The following is a 22,389-nucleotide window of genomic DNA, read 5'->3' as shown; positions in this document are numbered from 1 at the left end:
AACAGCGCGTTCCTTCCCAGGTGCGTGCCGCGGGCCCCCTGCCCTGCTGGTCTCCTAGGACCCATGATCACATTATTAAACATTTTTTTTTTGGTTGCTCCCTCCTTCCCCTTTTGATTTTCTCATTTCTGCGCTCTTCTTGGCTTTTCCCCTGAGACTAGTGATGGGGGCGAGGGTGGGTGGCTAGCGCGGTCCAGGGAGTGGCGGGCTCGGATGGACCGGCTGCTGTGGGTTACTTTGGGCATCTTGGCGGCGTTGCCAGCGCCGGGCTGGGGTATCCGGGAGGGCTGTAGGCACCGGCGCGGCGGAACCCCGGGAGCCCCACGTCTCCAGACGAGCAAGCGAGGGAAGCAGGCTGGGGGGTGATGGAGCGCTGGGCTGGGTGGCTGGCGAGCGTCCATACATCATAGCTTTCCTGCCTACTCCCCCGCCCCTCTTCGTGTTTCTCTCTTTCTCTTTCCCCGTTCTCATTTCTTTCTGCCTTTCCTCATCACCAGCTCCATTCTCTTTTCCCTCTTCTCCTTTTCCCCTCCCCTCATTTCCTTGTTTCCTTTCCCCTCTTAAAAGAAAGGGGAATTTGTAACCCTTTCATTCTGCCGGCGTGGGAATAGCTGTGGAACCTGCAGCGTGGCCGCCTCAAACTGGTCGCTTTCAGACTCTGTCCTCATCCATCAACATATTTGTTTCTTGAGTCCATTGATCTCCCTCGGTTCTGCAGACATGCATTCTAAGCTAAGCTGGGCGTCTGGATGTCAGAACCCCCGTTCTGCAGCTTGCTTCAGTGCTTCACGTATGCCATGTATTGTCAGGGCTGCATATGTTTTAAATGCCTATCAGCCATGGGAATAAAGAAAAAAATCTATCTTTTAAGAAATCGAGTCTAATTCTAGAGAAAGTTCCCTTTTAAATGATTGATGTACTTTTTGAAATTTAATTTTAGGGGACTTGGGAGACAGCCCTCTGCCCCCTCCAGTTTATGAGGAACATGCAACTTCTTATCTTAATTACCCCTTCTTTAAATCTCCTTCAGTTTGCACATCCCAGTCACTAGGATGAGTAGATCATAATGAAGGTTCAGAGGCTTGCTACCCAAAGTTCAAGCTGGCTGAAGTGGCAGCCTCTGGGAGAAGGTGCTGAGAGAGAACCATCGGGGCCAGACTGAGCTGGCCAAAGAATAGAAAAGGCAGAGCAACTCCTGTGAAATACACAACTGGATTCAGACTTTAGTACCGAAGACCTGAACACGCAAGCAAACCAGACTTGTGTTTTTGTTTCTGAGCCCGTGTTAACTCTTATTTAAGTTAATACTTATTTAAAAACTGAGCCACGCTAGTGCAGAACCCATTCTGCCTTGTTTATGTTGAGACACATTCTCCCTGTGGTTTTAGTTTTCTTTGAAACATAAGATGTCTGTATCATGTGAAAACAAAGGGAAGAAATTGAGGATGACTTCTACTTAACCAGAAATAGGATTTATATGGATTTTTTGTTGTTGTTTCTGAAAGGATCTAGTTGTTATACTCCTATGAGTGTTCTTGAGGTCAACCTATTTCCTGGGTGAAAACAATAGTAATCAATGATTTTTCTCTACTCTCTTATCAGTGGTGTACACCGTGTGTATAGAAAAAGGTCTCGGTTTTAGTGAGCTCCCCTTGCCTCCTCCCCTTTGTCTGTACATTTGTTCCTCAATTCAACTATTAATAGGGAATAAAGAATCTTGGACCAGAGATGAAGCAGGAAGACAAGAAACTACTGATATTATGGAAAATACACCCAAGCCAATAAAAGATGCCATGCCACGCCACACTGTTGTATTTGTTTTTAGCCAATTAAGAAGCTATAGGTTTTAAATGTATTTTCATCTTCTTAGTTCTACACCTAATTCTTTCTATACTGGAGGTCATATTTATCCAGTTGCAATGAATATTTACAAAAGACTTAAAATTCCCTTGCCAGCAAAATCCCAAAAGCCTGTTTTTCTTCCAACATTTTCTTCTTCCTTCTAGTGAACAGTGATAGTAGTAATGGCCCTACATTTCTGTTTTTACTTAACTTCTGATTTTGGTGTTTCCTTGCTGTGTGGGTTTCTCATGACACGTTTACAAGATGCTCTTGGCAGGCTGCGTGGGACTTGAATACACAATTGATTGTAGGTGCAGTAAAATGTTCATTTTTCTTGTTCATGGTTTAAGAGATGTCATGCCCTCCCGGACATGTAATATTTTGGTGTGACTGCTCCTTTGTGTGTGTGTGTGTGTGTGTGTGTGTGTGTGTGAGAATTTAACGTAAAGTCTATTCTGACTAAACCTTGTTTGATTTGAGGTTAAGGGGTATATTAGTGACAGGCCATAAATTACTTTCTTATTTATAGTACATTGATCCTGAAACTGTTTTCTCCCCTTGTGATGGCATCTGTATATGGATCACTTAATGAAAGGCTGGTAATGATGAGTTATCTTTTATATAAAAGGAAGAAAAATCCCTCAAGCTTACTTACCTCAAGCCCTTATTTCCATGTAGAGGGATTAATGAGTTTTTTTTTCATCTAATATTTTAATAGACTGTATTGCTGAGCACTGCTAATTACCAAGAATGTATTTTGTTAATTCTGAAATTGGTCTAAGATAAGACATCTCTCTCAAGTTGTCTGGAGGGCTCCAAGTGACTCATCCTTGTAACCCCTGGCAACAGGAAATGGTTGTCTTGGGTGCAAGCTCAAGTATGGACCCAGATCCACACTTTGTGATCATCCAGGCACTGGATATGAAAGAGTGCTGGCTCTTTTGTATGCACAATGTTAACTTTTTGATATTTGTCAGCACCATGATTCCCAGGCCTAGTTTTGCAATTCCCCTTAGCTCCTCCTTTACTTGAGAGTTATAAAATTCTCAGAAAACATGTAAGTTTTTTTAAAAAATAGAAAATATTTTGTAGAGAAGTGTGCATGTGTGTCTGGCTTTGTGTATCGCTGGGATAATTAGGGTGATAATATCGCCCAATCAAGCATGAGAGACTGTGTCAGCTTTAGAAATGTTCGGAGTCAGGGAGCAGTTTATGGAAGTAGGAGTCAAGAGGCCAAGGTTATATTCCTATTTTTTACTGCATCACAGAGTTATTCTTGTGGTGGTCTTCTTATTACAGATGCGACTTTGTTTTCTCCAGAACAAAAATCAACATAGTAACCTTCTCCTGTTGTGAAATCTCAAATATATATGAATATCTGACATAATCACATATGCACACAGGTTTACATAGCTAGCAGTGGTGGGTACTAATACACACACACACACACACACACACACATTTAGAGGCAACAGACAAGTTTTCTGAATAGAGAAAGGAAATAGTTCCTCCTACCACTGACAGTTAGATAATGATGCTGACTATTTTCTTTCATTCATGAGAAGGCGAACATATCACTGTCTGTATTCTATGGGTATAGGCAGTAGAAGCTCAATGACTAATCACATAACGTAATATATAGAACTGAATAATCCCAATAGGTATCACACTTTTACTTCACTTAGATGAAAGTGAGGAATAAATTTCCCCAGCCCTTTCCCCCACTTTTTAACCATTTAAGTCATATTCCTCCCCCTCCCCCATTTTGCAAGGGAAAGTGAATTTTTCTGTAAGATTAAGGGACCACAGGGCAGGAGAAATCCCCAGGGCAACCCTTTTTCTCAGGCTTCATTTTTCCTCCCAAGACTGAATGTCAACAATAATATCTGATATGAGCCTCTGGTGGTGATATTTCTTTCCATAGGTCATCATACTTCTCTGTCCCAGATGAAGTCTCAGGACAAGCCCTGAAGTAGCATAGATTCTGAATTTAATGCATCATTTAAATCTCTCGATATAAAAGCCTAAGTGACCATCGCAACCGAACGGACGACCAAACAGGTTGCATGGGGTGAGCAGGCTGGCGGGGGGTCAGTGAGGGGCGACCAAACGACCAAGCAGCAGGCTGCATGGGGTGACCAGGCCAACAGGGGAGGGGTCAGTGAGGGGCGACCAGGCCGGCAGAGGGGGGTGGTGCGGGGTGACCAGGCCGGAGGGGGGGACAGTTGGGGGCGACCAGGCTGGCATGGGGGGCAGTAAGGGGCGAACAGGCCAGCAGGGGTGGCAATTAAGGGAGACCAGACTGGCAGGGGTGGGGCAGTTGGGGGCAACTAGGCTGGCGGGGTGGGGGGAAGTTGGGGGTGACCAGGCCAGCAGGAGGGGAAGTTAGGGGCAATCAGGCAGGCAGGCAAGTGAGCAGTTAGAAGCCAATGGTCCTGGATTGTGAGAGGGATGTCTGACTGCCTGAGGATTGTACCTAAACGGGCAGTCGGACATCCCTCAAGGGTTCCTGGATTGGAGAGGATGCAGGCTGGGCTGAGGGGACCCTCCCTTCCCCCATGCACACATTTTGTGCACCGGGCCTCTAGTTGGTTATATAACCCAATGGTCATGTAAAAAAACACAAACAAGAAAACTGAAAGGAAAAGCTCCAGGTCTTTAAAATTGTATATTTACTATCTATAATAATAAAAGCATAACATGCTCATTAGACTGGACAGCCGAACGACCTTCTGGTAACCCACCAGATGAAGCTGGGGCTGTGAGGGCTGAGGCAAGATGCCGCGACTACGAGGGCCAAACCCTTGCATGAATTTTGTGCATAGAGCCTCTATTATAATAAAAGCGTAATATGCTAATTAGATCAAACAGTTGAACGACCTTTTGGATGTCATTCCGGACATCCTTCTGGACAAAGCTGTGGTGGTGGGGGGCCAAGGCAGAGGCAGTTAGGGGCGATCAGGCAGGCAGGCAGGTGAGCAGTTAGGGGTGATCAGGCAGGCAGGCGAGTGGTTTGGGGTGATCAGGCAGGCAGGCAGAGTGGTTAGGGGCGATCAGGCAGTCAGGCAGAGTGGTTAGGGGTGATCAGGCAGGCAGGCAGGTGAGCAGTTAGGAGCCAGTGGTTCCAGATTGCGAGAGGGATGTCTGACTGAGGGATTGGGCCTAAACTGGCAGTTGGACATCCCCTGAGGGGTCCCAGATTGCAAGAGGGTGCAGGCTGGACTGAGGGACTCCCCCTACCCCCATGCACAAATTTTGTGCACCGGGCCTCTAGTCTATAATAATAAAAGCATAATATGCTAATTAGACCGGATGTCCTTCTGGACATCCTTCTGGACGACCTTCCAGATGAAGCTGGGGCTGCAAGGGAAGCCCGGGTCCTGGGTGCCTGCCAGAGGCCGGAGGGAAGCCCGGGGAGTCCTGGGTATTGGCGGCTGGAGGGAAGCCTGGATCCCAGCTGCCAGAGAGAAGCCGCTGCCGGCAGCCAGGGGAAGGAAGGCCTACTCTTGCACGAATTTCGTGCATCAGGCCTCTAGTTGTTTTATAACGACTTAAGGGTGTTCAGAGAAAATAAGCATGTTCCCTGAAAGGGTTTAAGAGCAACTTGTTCATAGCATTAGGTTTTGCCATGTTTGCACAATTGTACTTTTTGTTAATCTATTCAACATTTTTATAAGAGGCATAGCAGTTGGGACAATTGCTGGTTGTGCTTGTTTGGGTAAATTCTTGAGCTAAGGGGGACCTAGAGATTTTAAGATCTGAAAAAATTGTTACTAAAATGATATTAAATTATGATTCAACACTTACTGGCATGTCAATAAAATAACATACACAAAATGATATATGAGAAATATGTTGGAACTGAGCAATTGCAATGTCAGGGTTAAAAAATCTGGATTAGTTTGGTTCATCAGACATTTATTAAGTTCCTCCCCCAAACCCGAAACCTAGGTATGTGTCCTGACTAGGATCGAACCCAAAACTTTTTTGCTGTCCAGGATAACACTCCAACCAACTGAGCCACCTGGCCAGGGTTCCCCCACAGAGTTTATAGGATGTAATCCAGTGGCCTGAGTAATAGTCATGTTATCATATCTAAGAATGATTTTCCAAAAATTGGGCTACAACAAACTTCTAAAATTACACTGAGTGTTAATCATTCTTTCATTTGGAAGCTTATCTCAAGATTGGAATAGCCAGCCTCCACAATGGTCCCCAGCAATCCTTGCCCATTGCTCTGCGTGCCCTTGTGAAGTCCCCTCCCACATTACATCAGGATGCTGTGGGTGTCCAATGGAATCTGGCTGATGTGATGGTGTGTGACTTCTGAGCCTAAGTATAAAGGACACGGCCACTTTCACCTTGAACTCTTGGATGTCTTACTCTGGGGGAAACCAGAAGCCATGTAGTGAGGACACTCAAGCTGCCCATAGAGGGTCCTGTGGCCAGGAAGTGAGGCCATCAGCAGCCAGCTCCAGTTTACCAGCCATTTGCAGGAACCGTCCTGGCAGAGGGCCCTTTAGGCCTGGTAAGGTCTTCAGATGACTGCAGTGTTACACATTGACTGTGTCCTCAGAGACCACAAGCCAGAATCACCTAGTCAAGCTGCTTCTGAATGCCTAACCGCAGGAACGGCCTGAGTCATTGCATATGTATTGTTTGAAACTGCTAAATTTTGGAGTAATTTGTTATGTAGCAGCAATGCAAAAACTTTAAACTCCCTCAGAGTTGTTATAAATACTAGTTTTTATTTTCCTATAAATAGGTAGACGTGCTAGTTAAGAGAGTTTTTGTTGATGGAATGCTGTTTAAATCTGCACTTAGCACAGAGAATTACTGGTCTTTTATACTTTTAACTCATCAGAATGAATCTTTTGTGGACATTATCCATAATTAAATGAGGGCAGAAGACAAGATGTTCCCCATTAGTGGCTAACCTGGAACTAATCCCAACCCTTCCTTTTGGCAATGTGTCTGTTCAAAATTCAGCTGTTACGGAATTTTGAATGAAAGCTGGGGCTGTAAATGGAGGACAGGGACATTTTTTGGCTGATACATGGGTAAACTTTGGGATAGTATCATAGTTTACTTTCAGGTTATCCCCCAAAAATACTCCCACCTCCCAAACACACATACAGAAAGGCCTTTATGATTTAGGCTTTTATTGTCCTGGAAGCTATTCTTATGTTACCCACTGAACTAGGTAAGATTAAAGTTCCCCAAATATAAAAGGCTCCACATAAGGCCCTGGGTAAGATTGCCTAATGTAGCCATGCTTTGGCCTTTTGTGTATATTGCTAGGTTTCCCTGCTTCAGCATGCTTCTAGATTGTATGTCAGTCCATTTTTCTCATTGTTCTATTATAAGTTTAAGAGAATCTAAAAATTGGTTATTATTGTAGGTAGAATAGATTCTATATTAAGTACAAAGTTTTGGTACATCCAAAATGGTGTGGGTCAGAAAACTAAAAAAAGACAATAGCCTCACTTTTTACTTCATAAATGTGTTTAATTTTATCTATATAAATTACCATCCCGTAAATATTGAAAATATCACTGAATCTTATATATAGGTGCTAGGAGTCTTGGAGAATACTAAGAAGTAAGGTTTTTGAGCCTTTAGATTGCTGTAAATATTAGGTCCTTTTCATAAAGGAACTATTAGTCAGCATAAGGTTTTAGTACTTTTGCTATGTAATTGGTTTGACAGGGTAACTAATAAGATTCTTGCTCCTGAGAATTTTTTCAGATCCCTGATTATCTTGGTGCAAAACAGTCGTGTGTTCACTGACCTGCACCAATACCATGCTCTTTGGGAATTGAAATTGATTTTTTTTTCTTTTTGATCCCGGGCATATACATTTGCTATTTGAACAAGCATTACCTGGGAGGATTCGGGAAAACCAATAAGCAGTCATTCAGAAATTAGTTTTTAGGACATCACAAATGAGTTGCCTCACAAGCCTCAGGAGAAAGTTAATGAAGCCACTTGTTCTTTTTGATATTTTTATGTTTGAGCACAAAGTGCAATAAGAATTACCTTTAGAATTGAGAATGCTCTTCATGAAATATGTAGACACTAAACCACTCCTAGTGGCTGGTGAAAGGATATATGGAAGATTATATAGAGTCTGGGAGTGCTTTCTTAGATGTCTTTTGATAAGCATGTTCTTGTTTATTTGCTGGAAAATGTGTTAAGGTGTCCCATCTCGTGTACTGTTTTATGCACTTTGCAAATTTAGCATGGCATTAATTTACCCCACAAAGTAAATATGATGTTTAAACATAAGTAAATTTTGTAGCTATATTAATTGCCTTCTACATTGTGCTAAGGATGATGTGGCACAGAAATGAATAAGATGGGATCCATGCCCTGGAGGAAGTTGGATTGTATTTAATTTAATTTTTCTATTTTTTATTTTTCAGCGTGTTTAGCTATAATTGCTAGACTTTTCAATTTATTATGGTCAGACTGCTCTCAACACAAGGTCGGGTTGACTTACGTTACCATAATTGAGAGGTATCCTGAGTTCTACATTGTTAATGAATGCTAATGCTCTTTCCAAGGCCTCCTATATAGGGCCTCAGTAACCACAAAGGCTTTTCTGTCTACAGCAGATAAACTGTCCATAATGTCACAGGAAGTTGCATTAGAAATTATGCTATTACCTATGGCTTTTTCCTTTTTCGCCAGATGACTAATAATGTCTCTTCAGGGTATTCCCCATGGGGCAAATAAGTAAATGTATCACACTTTAGAAACACATATTTTCCCCTGTCAGGATGGAAATGCATTCATGAACTTTTAAACGAACTTCCTGATATTTGTGCTTGTTAACTGCCTATTTTAAGCACTGAGGTGGGGTTTTGATAGTAGTATGTTAAGGACCTAGGAAATACCTGAATCTGCCTTGGCAGGGCCCCCAGGGAAGATTTACGCAGGCAGTGGCGGCCAGGCGGTAACCAGAGGACCTCTTCATTAAAAGCTTGAGATGCTGCCAGTTACCCTTGCTTCAGAGCTCTTTGGAAAAAGGTGGCTTGGAGCACGTATTTTAGGCTGGAGTCCAAATACAGATATTCTTAGTCTTGATGCAGTCTTAGGACGGAAGTCAAAGAGAGAAAGAAATGGGCATGCCCCAAAACTTAACAGCCATATCAAACTAGGAATTCGAAGGAGAGAGAGAGAGGGAGTAGGCCTTGGTTTTGTGCTCTTTGAAGCACAGCAGCCCTGCCCACTATTTTTAAGGTCCAGTCATTGTTTTTGGATCTTACCTATTAGCAGAGCAATTACTCCTTGAAGGTGTGGACGGAGTGCCTCTGTTGAGGAGGAAGAGATTACCAGGATGGATAAGTCATGGTACAGGTCACAGTCTTTGTATCTGAAACCCTCTGGATAAGAATATTTCAGAATTTGGACTTTTTCATATTTTAGAAAAAGAATAGAATATGTATATATGTGTGTATATGTACACACACACACACATTATCATTGTGGTCTAGGAAAGCATCTTTTGGTTAAACATATGACTATTTCTATAAGAAAATCCATGAATATTCAGAATAAGTGGGAGCAGTGGACAGAATAATGCTCTCTTCTTAAAATGTCCATATCCCAGTCCTCAGAGCCTGTGAATACGTCTCCATGTCTCCTTTTATGGCCAAAGGGACTTTGCATTTGTGATTAAGTTTTAAGGACTTTGAGATGGGAAATGATCCCGTATGGTCTAGGCACACTGTGGTTGGCAAACTGCGGCTCACGAGCCACATGCGGCTCTTTGGCCTCTTGAGTGTGGCTCTTCCACAAAATACCACGTGCGGGCGCACACGTACAGTGTGATTGAAACTTCGTGGCCCGTGCGCAGAAGTTGGTTTTCGGCCTGGGCGAGTCTATTTTGAAGAAGTACTGTGGCTCTGTTGACTAATGAGTTTGCCGACCACTGGCTAGGGTGGGCCCGATGTAATTCTAAGGGTCCCTGAAAACAGAACGTTCCCCAGCTGAGGCCAGAGGAGATGTAAGATAGAAACAGGGTCACAGAGGTGCTACCTTGCTGCCTTTTGAAAATTGAGTAACGGGGTCCTGGGTGAAGAAATGCAATGCGGGCGGCCTCTAGAAGCTGGAGAAGGCGGGAAACGGGTTCCACCTAGAGCAGTGGTTCTCAACCTTCCTAATGCCGTGACCCTTTAATACAGTTCCTCATGTTTTGGTGACCCCCAACCATAAAATTATTTTCATTGCTACTTCATAACTGTAATTTTGCTACTGTTATGAATCGTAATGTAAATATCTGATATGCAGGATGTATTTTCATTGTTACACATTGAACATAATTAAAGCATAGTGATTAATCCCAAAAACAATATGTAATTATATATGTGTTTTCTGATGATCTTAGGCGACCCCCGTGAAAGGGTTGTTCGACCCCCAAAGGGGTCTCGACCCATAGGTTGAGAACTGCTGACCTAGAGCCTCCAGAAAAGGATGCGATCCTGCTGACTCTTTCATTTTAGCCCACCGAGACCTCGGTTGTCCTTCTGAACTCAGGACTGGAAGATAGTAAATGTGTTAGTTTAAGTGTTTAATTATTTGTGGTAAGTTTTTATAGCAGCTATGGAAAACAAATACACTGACATAAGGACTATACTTTTCCTCCAGGTCCAGTCTGAAAAACCTATGGATTTTTAGAGCTTTTGGGATTATGAATTACATTTAGGGATCGTGGCCAGTAGACGGAATCAGAAATCTTGATATTTTAACCTGATGGATGATCTCATGGTGTTTAGACTTTTAATTATGGGAAGAAGAGCCCCTTAGAAGAAGGCCTGCTAGTTGTTACCATCCTAATATGTGAGCCTTTGCTGAATATTTCTATCCACTTCCATATCTTTTATGGATCGTACACTGGCTGATGATGGTGATGGTGATGGCCACCTTGGCTGAGCATGAACTCACAGTGAATCAGATGAAGGTGATAATATATGAAGGGGGTCAAGCTGTAAAGTACTCTGCAAATGCACATTGGCCCTTGTTGATTGTATTTATTATTAAATAGCTGTTTCCTGTCCCTCCCTCTTGCCTCTTCCTTCTGGCTGCCAGCAGTCCTCCCCCAATAACCCAACTCTCTACAATGCATGTGGCTCCAAGGGAGGTGGCATTTGGAATGGGTGTCTCACCACAGAAAGGCTGATACCCTAGGGCTCAGCCATGTACCTCATTGTCAACCATTTAATTACATTAAAAGTTTAAGTGAGGAAGAAATATCCATATTTTGCTCCTTCTCATGGTAGAATCCAGGGCAAGGTCTACATATGGAAAGTTCTGCAGAAAATATCCCACAAACTATAAAGCATATTTTAGAGTACAGGGAAACAGTTGACACTAAAAATACAGTATTTATTTTCTTGTGATGCTGCACTCTTGTAGTATATTCCATTATTATGAAGTGACTATAGTTCTCTGACTCATTTTTAAAGATTATGCTTTCAGTGAAATACTTCAGAATGATGACACTAGCTCTGATTCAAATTAAAATGCTAACTTCAAGCATGTCCCTTGCACTGTCCTTGAATTGTAGCTGAATCTTCAGAAACATCAATTGTCCTATTGATTCGTTCAATGTCCGCAAGCAGGATATAGCTACTTATAATAAACACAATCAACAAGGACCAATGTGCATTTGCATAGTGCTTTACAGCTTGAACCCTTCATATAGTATCACCTCAGAGTCTTATTCTGCCTGGCAACTCCATGTGTAGCATGTTCTTGTTTTTCCTTCATTTTCTAGAAAATCTGGTAGGTTTTGAGCTATAGTTTATCATCAAATGTGTGAGTTCAAACTTTCTCCTTCACTGAAGACATATATCTCCTCTCGCCCCAACACCCACATTGCCCATTTCCATAACACAGTACTTTTCTTCACCAACATTTTCAGTACGATATGTTTGATATATTTTCTTAGCTTTGGACAAAAGTGACTAACTCAAATAACAACTTTACAACTTGCTCTAGACAGGTGACTTCTTTGAGAGCTCATTGCTATGTAATCAATAATATGATGACTATTTATACAAAGTTTTAAATAGTTTGATCTAGATCAAGGCCCAATTAAAAATCTAACACACGGGGAACTCTGGAGAGGAATTATCTTATTTGAAATTTATCCTGGAATTGCTATGAAACATATTCATAATTTTCTTTAATGTCCATTGACTTTACTGAATTTTGGTTGAAGTATATATTTAAAGTAGTTTCAGAATCTAGAGAGTATCTTATTTTTCACACCACAATGTGGGTTATGTGTTGGGGTGAATGGGGAGAAAAGTTGCCCTTAATGTGTAGCAGTAAGATAAGACTTGTACAAAGGAAAAAGTGGTAAGTTCTTTTTTTTAAAAAATATTTTATTGATTTTTTTACAGAGAGGAAGAGAGAGGGATAGAGAGAAACATCGATGAGAGAGAAGCATAGATCAGCTGCCTCCTGCACACCCCCTACATGGGGATGTGCCCGCAACCAAGGTACATGCCCTTGAACGGAATTGAACCCGGGACCCTGAGTCTGCAGGGCGACACTCTATCCACTGAGCCAAACCAGTTAGGGCAAAAGTGGTAAGTTCTGTAGCCAGGTACAAGTATCCATTGAGAAGACTCCTTCGGGATGGGGAAAGGCAGAATGCTTTATAGAGCAAATGGCATTTGAACCAGGGTGGGTGGCATATGAACAATGAAGGGTAGCATTTGGGCATGCCCCAATTGAGGTAGGATTTTCTAGCTGGGAAATGGGGTAGTAAACTATTCAAGCAAAATTCTGTGGCACATGGGACTATAGGATTGGTCCCTGCCTCCTCTGACATCTGGCCATCTTCATCTCACATGCCAGCTCTCGGGAGCTATTTGTGGTATCCTACCAGTGTCATGCCCTTTCTACTTTGCACCTCTGCTAACAGGTATAGTTTCCGTACAAAAATTTCCAATTTGAGTTTTTTAAATCTCTTTTTAAGACATTGAAATTTGTCTCTGTAAATCATATCTTTATAGTTGTTCAGTCTTGCTAGCCACAGAACCCTAAAATTCCAGAGCTAGTATGGAGGTAGAGGATGTTTGTTGTTCAACTCACTAACACCATTTATGCATATGCTCCTTTGCTTATTCTTGAAACATGTCTATTGATGAAAAGACAAGGATGACAGACAAAGTAGATGCTCTTAATGAGGTCCCTGCTAGTGAGAGGCTCAGATTAAATGTCTGAAGAAAGTGCATGGGAGAGAAAAGTGGGTGTTGGGGGAGGATGCCCAGAGAGGAGATGCTTGAACTGAGTCATCAAAGATGAGTGGGAACCTGCCAGATGGGCAAAGTGGAGTAGGATGTTTCACGATGTGATTCTGCTAGTCCCAGAGACATAAGGGATCATGAAAAGTTGGGGAACAATCCGTCACCATGAGCAAAACTGTGTGCATGGGACAGGTGCAACATGATGAAGCTGGAAAGGGAGGCAGCCCAGAAACGATAAATTCTAGATCCAGGAGATTATATTTTACTCTGGAAGTAGCAGTGATCATTGAAGAACGTTAAACAGGGATGCCATATATTTAATTTTTTTGAGAGCAGATACTAGGATTATAATATCTTAATATAAAATTCTTCAGTGCAGAAGCAATACCATGTCAGCTAAGAGCTGTATCTTCATAGTATGATAACACTTCTTATAGGCTGTGTGAATGTGGACAAATTATGGAACCTCACATCTCAGTTCTTCATCTGCAAAGTGGGAATGATAATTGCACCAATGTTAGAAATGATGTGTAAGAATTATGTGGGCTATAGTTGCTAAAGACCTCAACTATCATAGCACATATATGATAATTAAGTATATGTTTACTGTGCATTTTGATTTTATGAAGGATAGAGACTAGATGTCCAATAAGAACTTGGCAACGAGAGAATTGAAAGGGTCCTTAAAAGTCAATTATAGTGTGTATCATTTCAACTTAATAATAAAGGCTGAGAGCGTTAAGCTGCATCTTAAATATTTCTTGAAATTTGAGATTGTCTCATTTACCTGCCTGAGGAAGGATCGTTAGAAAATAAGATGTGGTAGAAATGAAAAAATGCATCGCTTGTGTGGCAACACTGTGTGAGACCTTGCCTGGGATTAGCCAGAGTTGGCTGAGATTCCTGAAATCCCATCCCACAGCATTATTGTGTCCCAATTTAAGTAAAGGTGGAATCAGCATGGAAGGCCCTCTACCCAAAACAGGGGATGTCTCAGTCCAGAGCAATGTGAGCGGATCCTGCGGTGCCAAAATGGTGTAAAGCTTTGCCCTTGCTTCTGCTGGCTTTAAGGCCAAATCATTATCAGTGAAATGTGGATAACCAAAAACGTACGTGTGTGAACATTCACTTGGAAATCCTTCACATTCATACCTAGATATAAGGGTTCAGCCAATAATGACCACTTACAGGTAATAAAAATGTTCAGAACAGAACAAGACACAGATTTAGTGCTTCAACTGGTAAAAATGTATGCATTAGTGTGTACAAAGTATTTTCACAAGCAAAAACATTCCAAAAATATGAGAACTTTTATAAACCAAGATGTATTTTACATATATATATATATATAAGTGTATATATCACATACATACATATCTAGTTTTATTAATTGATAATTCTTTTATTTACTATTAAAAAGGTGTTTTTGAATTATCTCTCTGTTACTGTAGCAATATTTTAAGGTAATAACCATGATATTTTTTTAGATGGGGGAGTGGTTTTAATCCGGTTATTTTCCAATTAATAGTGAAGCATGCTATTTCATCTGATTAATGTAAGTAGCAGGACTTTTAAATGTTTGTAAATGTCAAATGTAATACAAAAGTGAAGTCAGATGTTGGTCCTTTTTTCTGAGCAGTTACTAAGGACCGAATGAAGAATAACTGTTGTTCTCTCAGTCCTGTGAACCACAAGCATTGAAGGAAGGCACTGTCTAGAGAAGATTTTAATGATGAATTGGTTCGGTAGATGAAAAAGAAGAGGGTGGTAAATTATAGATCTGAACCTAAAAGATTAACCTCTAGCACATATTATTAGTTTAACATTTTTGCTTAGAGTTGCACTTCAATTTTTTGATAAAGCAATTTATTGCCCTCTAAAATATATTTCAATGAGAAAAATGCCCCTTTTGTGTGTTGCTTACCCAAAAGGAGCAATTTACCAGTGGCCATGCTATAGTTGGTCTTCTCCTGTGCATTCTGAACCCCTCTGTGGGCTCTCATTAGGATCCTGAACAGTATAGATTTCTTTGTAAAGGAGGACATATTGAATTGGGCCTCAGGATTAAGTGAATTCCATGAATTAGAAGGATGACCTTGTAGACAGAAAAAGATTTCATTAATTGTTTTCTCTGCTTACAGTGCAATAGAATTTGTGTTGTATATTCAGTGTGTGCGTGTGTATGTGTGTGTGTGTGCGTGCATGTGTGCCTGTGTTACATCAAAATGATAGATTGAAATTCAGCACCCAGGCAGCAGACAATAAATTGGCTGGGTTCTAATTGTGAGGATTGTAGTACCACATTTTATTTTTCCTCCTGCCATGCTCAGCAAATAACCCCATTTATGTTTAGCCTCCAAATGTGCTTACGTCTTTGGGTACGATAAGAACACCATGTAGGCAAATGGTTTTATGGTCACAATCCTAGTTATACAGATTGTGTGTGTGTGTGTGTGTGTGTGTGTGTGTGTGTATGGCCAAGTTGTGTAAAGTCCGCTTTTGTGCAGGTATGAAAGTTTTGCTGGACGGAATAGGGTAAAGTAGAGGGGATGGAAGAATTGATGAGCCAGCATCTGTTTCTAGTGGCAACACAGTTCACAGCTGCATGCTAGAGGCAAGGCTTTGGAAGCTTCCCAGTGAGCAAGCCAAATGGTCAAGTTCTGACAGTTCACTGCTCATTGATTAGCTTTATGTATAAGGAGGTGCAGTGACATGCTATAATAACCAACTGTCCTTTTTTAAAATTCTTTTCTTTAAGTTTATCTGACTTTTAAACCAGATTCATTTGCTGGCAGTTCAAAGTGGTTTTATTCCGCACGAGGGCCTGATTGATTTGACCGAGGACTGAGTCTCCATGACAGCTAGCTGCAACAACAGGGGGTAAATTAAAATCGCCCATGGCCAGGGTTAGACCATCTCTGAGAGCTAATAGAAGAGTCCCTAAGGCCCGATGACTGGGAGTGCTCAAATTCTATTTTCTACTCTAGTTAAAACAAGTTAAAAAATGGTAGCACTTAAAGTGCATGAGATACAATAAATCATTTCTTCTTTCTACAAATTGGGTTAGAGAAAATCTCTATGAAGGCTAAGAAAGGATATTTTCCTGTTCCTGTGGCAATTTCATGTTAAAGACCTATTTGGTATTTATTGTATTGTTGCATTTATATAGTTCTCTTGATTTTTCTGAAGTACATTAGCAGGTGATGGTTTCACGTTTGGAAGATATATAGTACATGCATTTGCCCCCAATTTACAGGTAACTAAACTGAGGCTTGGAGTAAAGTTCTGTGGTTTATCTGCATTCACACAAGTGATTAGTGGTAGAGTAGAATTAGAACACAGCTTTACTAATGTCTAGACTTTTGATTTGACATCTGTAATTAAGAAAGGCATGTCATTGCTAAGGTAATGGCCAGGGGTCCTGTTACTCATTGTCTCTGGGGTGCTCTCACCCATGGTAGTACTCCAACACTGAGGGAAGCCGTACATATTTTAAAATCAGTAATGACAGTTGCAGGGGCAAAAAAGCATGATCTGTTTATTTTATTAGGGAGGCAGGTATGGAAGGAACTATCCTGTGAAACATTCTTTTTCTGCCTGTGTTTTGGCGTCAGAGTGTCTCATCTTTGACATAGGTTTCTTCTGCACAGTCAGCAGTGATGGGGAATGAAAGTTACAGGATGCAGTCTCTCACATCATAGTGTGTCAGATGTGAGGGATTTTGTTTCCATTCTCACTGAAAATGATCATTGTGGGTGATTCGCTCACTTTCCTCAGGAGTGTTTGATTTAAAGTATCATCATGTTATTTCATTCTCGAAAGAGACTCATAACATCCGCCCCTGGAATGAACAAATACAATATTAAAGGTGTTGGGTTGTTTCAATAGGAATGTTTATTCCCTCCTCGGGTAAAGATATATTATCCTCAACACAAACATTGTCAATCAAAGGGTTTGAATATGTCCTTCAATCAGCTCAGGGTCACTTTCTATACTTGGGTTCAATCATATACCATCTTTAATCAGCTAATCACATAAAGCGGATCAGCTTTTCCTGCAAAAAAAAATGACTGGGGGGGGGGGAACAATTGCATAAGTGTACATACACCTTTGAATGTCCCCTCCCCTCTCTCCCTACCCCCCAACAAAATAATCCTTTGAGGAAACCATGCTATCAAAGTAAAACTTTGAAATAGTTGCTCATTACTTTAGGAAGAAAATGGGAACATTTGTGTTTAGGAAAGAAAATTAATTTGGCATTGCCTCCCCCCTGCATCTCTGCCATTAAGTCCTCTAACCTGTATGTTTTCCCTTCTGCATTGACCTTTTTCTCTCCAAGCCTTCCAGGTGGCCCAAGGCTCAGGAGGCCAAAAGCACAACCTTTCCCCTTGGCGACATCATCTGTTTGTCATAAGGTCAATTTCCTGGCCCTCTTAGAAAAGAGTGTTCAACCTTCCCATGGTCCTTCTTTAAGGCCATATCCTGTGGCAATTTCATGTTAAAGACCTATTTGGTGTGTGGCTTTAGATGTTTCTCAAAGACCCTAACTTGTACAGTTCTACCAAGTTAGTAGTATATGTTTTATCTTATTGAGGCTCAGTGAAGTTAAGAGATTTGCATACAGGTTAGTGCTGGAGTGGAGACAGGAATACAGGTGTTTCCTTACAGATCTCTGCATTTTAAAAAAGGAAATTCAAAAGTAATGCGATTGCCAAGGTGAAATAATCTGTTTATCTTTCTACTTACAGTGCAGTCTCAGTTGTATCTCAGTTAGGTATCTGTTACACTGAGCATAAGCAGTCAGTATTTTTTTAAAGCTTCAAGAGTTGAAAAATAGCATAGCATATTGTTCAGATTAGGGGACTATTGAGAGATGTGCTACAGCTTTTCTCATCACTGCTCCATTGTTTACTGCCTGCTTCTACCATTTAGTTTTTCTTTTGTCACTAGAAAGTTTTCATCTGAGCCTTAGGAAGATAGCAGTGAGTGACAAGAATTTCTCAAGTCAACAATTCCGCATAGTGCTAGGAACCTGGGAGCCTGCGGTATTGGGAGTATCCCGATAAGAGGCTTGTCATAATGCTCTTCTTTTCTTCCTGCATTTGCATTTTCCAGGCAGGCCTGTGGCTGTGGAAGCAGCATGACTGTGCTGAGGTGAGGTGGCTGGGTCCGTATTTCCAGGGCAATGCATAGTCTCGTCTTGTGTGAGTTTCAGAAGTCTCTCTCTCCACTTGCTAGCAAGAAGTCCTGTTTGAATGTTAGTGGCCCAAATGGAACTTGGTCATGAGGGTTGGGAGAAAAGGCAGAACCCTTTCCAGGAAGGCACAAAATAAGGGGATGCTCTATAAACAAACGAGGTCATTCTAAAAGGCGATGATCCTGACTACTGTGACAGGTCAGGGGCGTCAGCCTCAGAGTTGTCATGGCACATCTACAGAAATGCTCATCCGTTCGCACTCCTCAGCGTGGAAGAAGACTGTAAATGCATGTCCTAAGCTTTATAGGCATGGTTTATGGAAACAAGTAGGAAATTGCTCTGAAAGCTCACATTTCATATTAAAAGTGAATGTGGATTTTGCATTTAACTTTATAATTTTTGCGTTGTTTACATTGCCCCCAAAATAAGTAAAATTGAAACTCTAGAACTAAGGACCCTGTTTATATTAGGAATTATTGTATCATTTGGTCCATGTCTCCGGGTCATTTCCCCAAAATTTTCACACCTCAACTTAAGTCACAACTCAACTAAAAAAAGTTCCACAGTCTTGCATAACTTTTCAAAAGGGCCATACAAGCAGACTCTATGGACTTTGATTAATACCCAAGGCAAAGAACCAGTGTGGTATAAAATAAGGAAACATATCCAGTGACCATTTTAATTTTTTCCATGCCTGTTAGTAGGTTATTATGAATTCCCCTCCCCCCTCATTTTGGTGAAACAAATAAAAAACTAAAAGCAAATAAAACATTTTATGTCTGATAAGGGAATGGTACTGTGCACTAGACAGAATCTTATGAAACGTGTTCTGGTACCAGCTGAACCACCCAAGAACACGGGACCGTAGGCAGATCTGTAACATCTCTGGCTTCCGTGACTATATTGTCACGTTGGGGAGGTGCTATTCAAAATGGCAGTGGGTCACCAGGCATAAACTTGGACTCCCCTGGGCAAACTGGTTACCCTTTCTTCACTTCTTCATGTTTGTTGGTGGAATGAGATGGTTGGATTAGATTAAATGAGTTTAAGCACTTTTTTTTTTCTCTCCGAGAAATCCCAAATGTACAACAGAAAGCAGCTTCCGTTTGAAGCATGGGCAGGGGCAGGATTCCAGGTCTCGACCCTCCCTTCCACACCCACCTCATCCAAAGATCCTGAGAGATCACCCTATATTCCACGAGTGTATTCTCCCCATCATCTGCCCTCTGCTGGGATCCCAGAAAATATCAGGCAAATGCAAGTCCTAGTAGAAGAAACAGGATGTAATCTCTCCTAAGATAAGATAGCCTCTTGGGCTTCACCTTCTTGGATGTGCCTTTCCGTTTTTAACTCATATTTTATCTTCCTATCTGGAGTAGGAGCTCGGGTGAATTTTATTTTTTTCTAACCTTTTTATTGTTTCTTGTTTGAAAGACCTGAACCTATAGAATATAAATTTAAGGGTGGGAACATAGATGTAGTCTTCATAAACAGATATCAAATCAAGAATTCTTCTGTGTGCCCAGGAAAGTGATCAAGTTGTTCCCTGACCCTCCATCATCACCAAGAGCTGCTAGGTTGGACACAGTGTAAAAATAAGAGTGTTTTGGGGGAGGTATATGAAGGTACTTGGGGAAGTAACAGCCCTGACTTGCTTCTGAATTTCCCCAGTGTGTATAATTAGTTGATTCTATCATTTGTTCTCTGTCCCCTTGTTTCTCTGCTGTGTTTTTTCCCTTCCCAGTCTCTTTATGGCAGACGTCCCATCCATCTTCCGGCACGTGATTTGGCAGTGTCGCTTCTAAGATCACCCTAGTCACTGTGTCTGTATAGTTCTCACAGCTGAAGCCCCCTCTCCTCTGGGTCTATCACACCCAAGCTCCTCGCAGAGGAATGAAGTCGACACCCCCACCCCACATCACTGATGTGCTGGCAGACACACTGCTAAGAGCAACTGTAATCCTCCATCGACACTGGACATTAGCTGGACCAGGAGCGGGGAGAAACCATCTTTTATGACCTCCCAGTTTTGTGTTTTCCCTCATTATTGACTAGGCAGGCGCTAGAATTTTTGTGCCTCAGCCATTCTCAACCATCATCCTCTTCTAGAGGTTCTTCATCATGGATGCCATTAGATAGGTAGGCTCAGTGGTGTTAGGCCTGACCTGAGGCAGGTAGACATGCTTTTTGCCGTTTCTTTTCAAAGCACTATGGTCTTTTTCTACTTTGAGGTGCATGACTGCCTGGGGCTGATTTCTGTCGAGGTTTGCTCATCTTTGGAATTCATCTGCTCTTGATTGATGGTACTCCCTATCTGGTTTATTTAGTTATCCACACTGTTTCAGATGCAATTATCATAGAAGGAATGGTTAGAGGATGATATCTATCTGTAACTGGTTGGTGTGAGGTAGGAGGCATACAGGTTGCTACAGGTAACAGACATTAGCTGTGATGGAATACAAGGTGACTATGGTTTCTTTGAGTGGCACGGAGTCTCCTTAGTCACTGCTATCTGTCAAATATAATGCAACAGCCATCATTTGTTCAGGGCCTACATTTCTCACATACCTTCACATAAAGTAGTGTAACAAATTACCACCAATGTAGTAGCTTAAAACAACATACATTAGAAGATAACAAATTTCTTAGAGTTTTGGAGCTCAGAAGTCCTAATATCAAGCTGTCAGCTGGGCTGGGTTCCTTCTGGAGGCTGGAGGGGAGAATCTGTTTTCTTTTCCAGCTTTTAGAAGCTGCCCACATCCCCCCATCATGGTCCCCTCCTCCATCTTCAAAGCCAGTGGCCTGTCATCTTCAAATCTCTCTCTCTGACCTCTGCATTCGTATTCCATCCCCCCTCCTCTGACTCTCCTGCCTTCCTCTTTCCTTTGTAAGGACGCTTGTGATTATACGGAGTCCACCTGGGGAATCTAGGATACTCTCCCCATTTCAGGATCTTCTAGTTAACCACCTCAACATGAAAGGTAACATATTCACAGGTTCCAGGGATAAGGATGTGACCCTCTTTAGAGGGACCATTATGTTTTCCATATAGATAGCAATACCTCCCACCATCAGAATAATGGCCATCGTAACATGAATAAATTTCAGGTCTTATTGCCCTTCACAAGTTAGGCAGTGCTAGTCTTATTTTGCAGTTGAGGGCACTGAGGCTTAGAGAACTCAAGTAACTTACATAATTTATATAAAGTTATGCAGCTAGTTGGCCACAGACAAGGGTTACAATCCAGGCTGTTTGATGCCAGTGCTCCTACTCTTAACCACTACACAGTTCCATAATTATTACTTCTTTAGCACACCTGTACAGGCATAAATGAAAAAGGGTGCTTTCTCCAGGTCACCTAGGTAGTCAGGAGTTGGGTCCGTATTCAAACTGAATCTCTGACTCCAAAGCTTCAGTCAGCAACGCCGTTCTGCATGTGTTGATGATACGAGACCCCTATTCTGACCCGAGATTTCTGCTTTCAGCTGTGAATTCTGTGAGCTTTGTTTGGTTGGTTTTCTTTCTGGATGGCATTTATTCCTGGTGAAGTCAGGTGGAGAAGACTGTCACTGAGGTCGAGGTGTCACAGGGCCGAGTGAATGGGTGAAGGCCTTTGGCCTGGAGCCGCTGAGCTCGCCCGGCTGCAGCTGCTCCCCTGCTCTGCTCAGATGGCACGTGTGCTCAAAGTGGCTCGTTGCAGGTTGAGGTGACGGCTGCTGCCTTGTTTGGAGCAGAGACCCCGACTCATGTTGCATTTCAAATACAGTCCCTGCGATGGAAAGCTAATGTTTTATGGAACCAGCCACACTTTAGTTACCATAACAACTTGGTAATACCCATTCTTGCTTGGCTTACTGCCTCAGAGGGTGATGTACAGCAGTCATTCTGGCCCACTGAAATGGGCTCTCACCTTATTCCTGTCAGGCATATTGATAAATAGCTCTGCTTCATGACACACGTCTCAAAGTCATCACTTTCTTTTTTTTTGCTGCTGACCTTCCCTGAAGCTGCAGGTTGTATGGAGAGAAGCTGCTGGCGTGACACTGTGATTGTGCGGCTGTTCTGACCCTGAGCTGTTTTATTAT

At 41.9% G+C, this 22,389-nt stretch overlaps 1 protein-coding gene across 1 annotated transcript in view; it reads left to right on the top strand.

Annotated features, from left to right (window-relative positions):
* Positions 1–22,389, top strand: part of NAV3 (neuron navigator 3) — an 832,877-nt gene that overhangs the window by 274 nt on the left and 810,214 nt on the right. The window lies entirely within an intron of this gene.

Source organism: Myotis yumanensis, unplaced genomic scaffold (assembly GCF_028538775.1).
Source record: "Myotis yumanensis isolate MYYU_CA2020_CCGP unplaced genomic scaffold, mMyoYum1.0.hap1 SCAF_3, whole genome shotgun sequence".
NCBI lineage: Eukaryota > Metazoa > Chordata > Mammalia > Chiroptera > Vespertilionidae > Myotis > Myotis yumanensis.
Note: the sequence above shows the minus strand (reverse complement) of the source record. Positions and strands in the feature narration are given on the sequence as shown.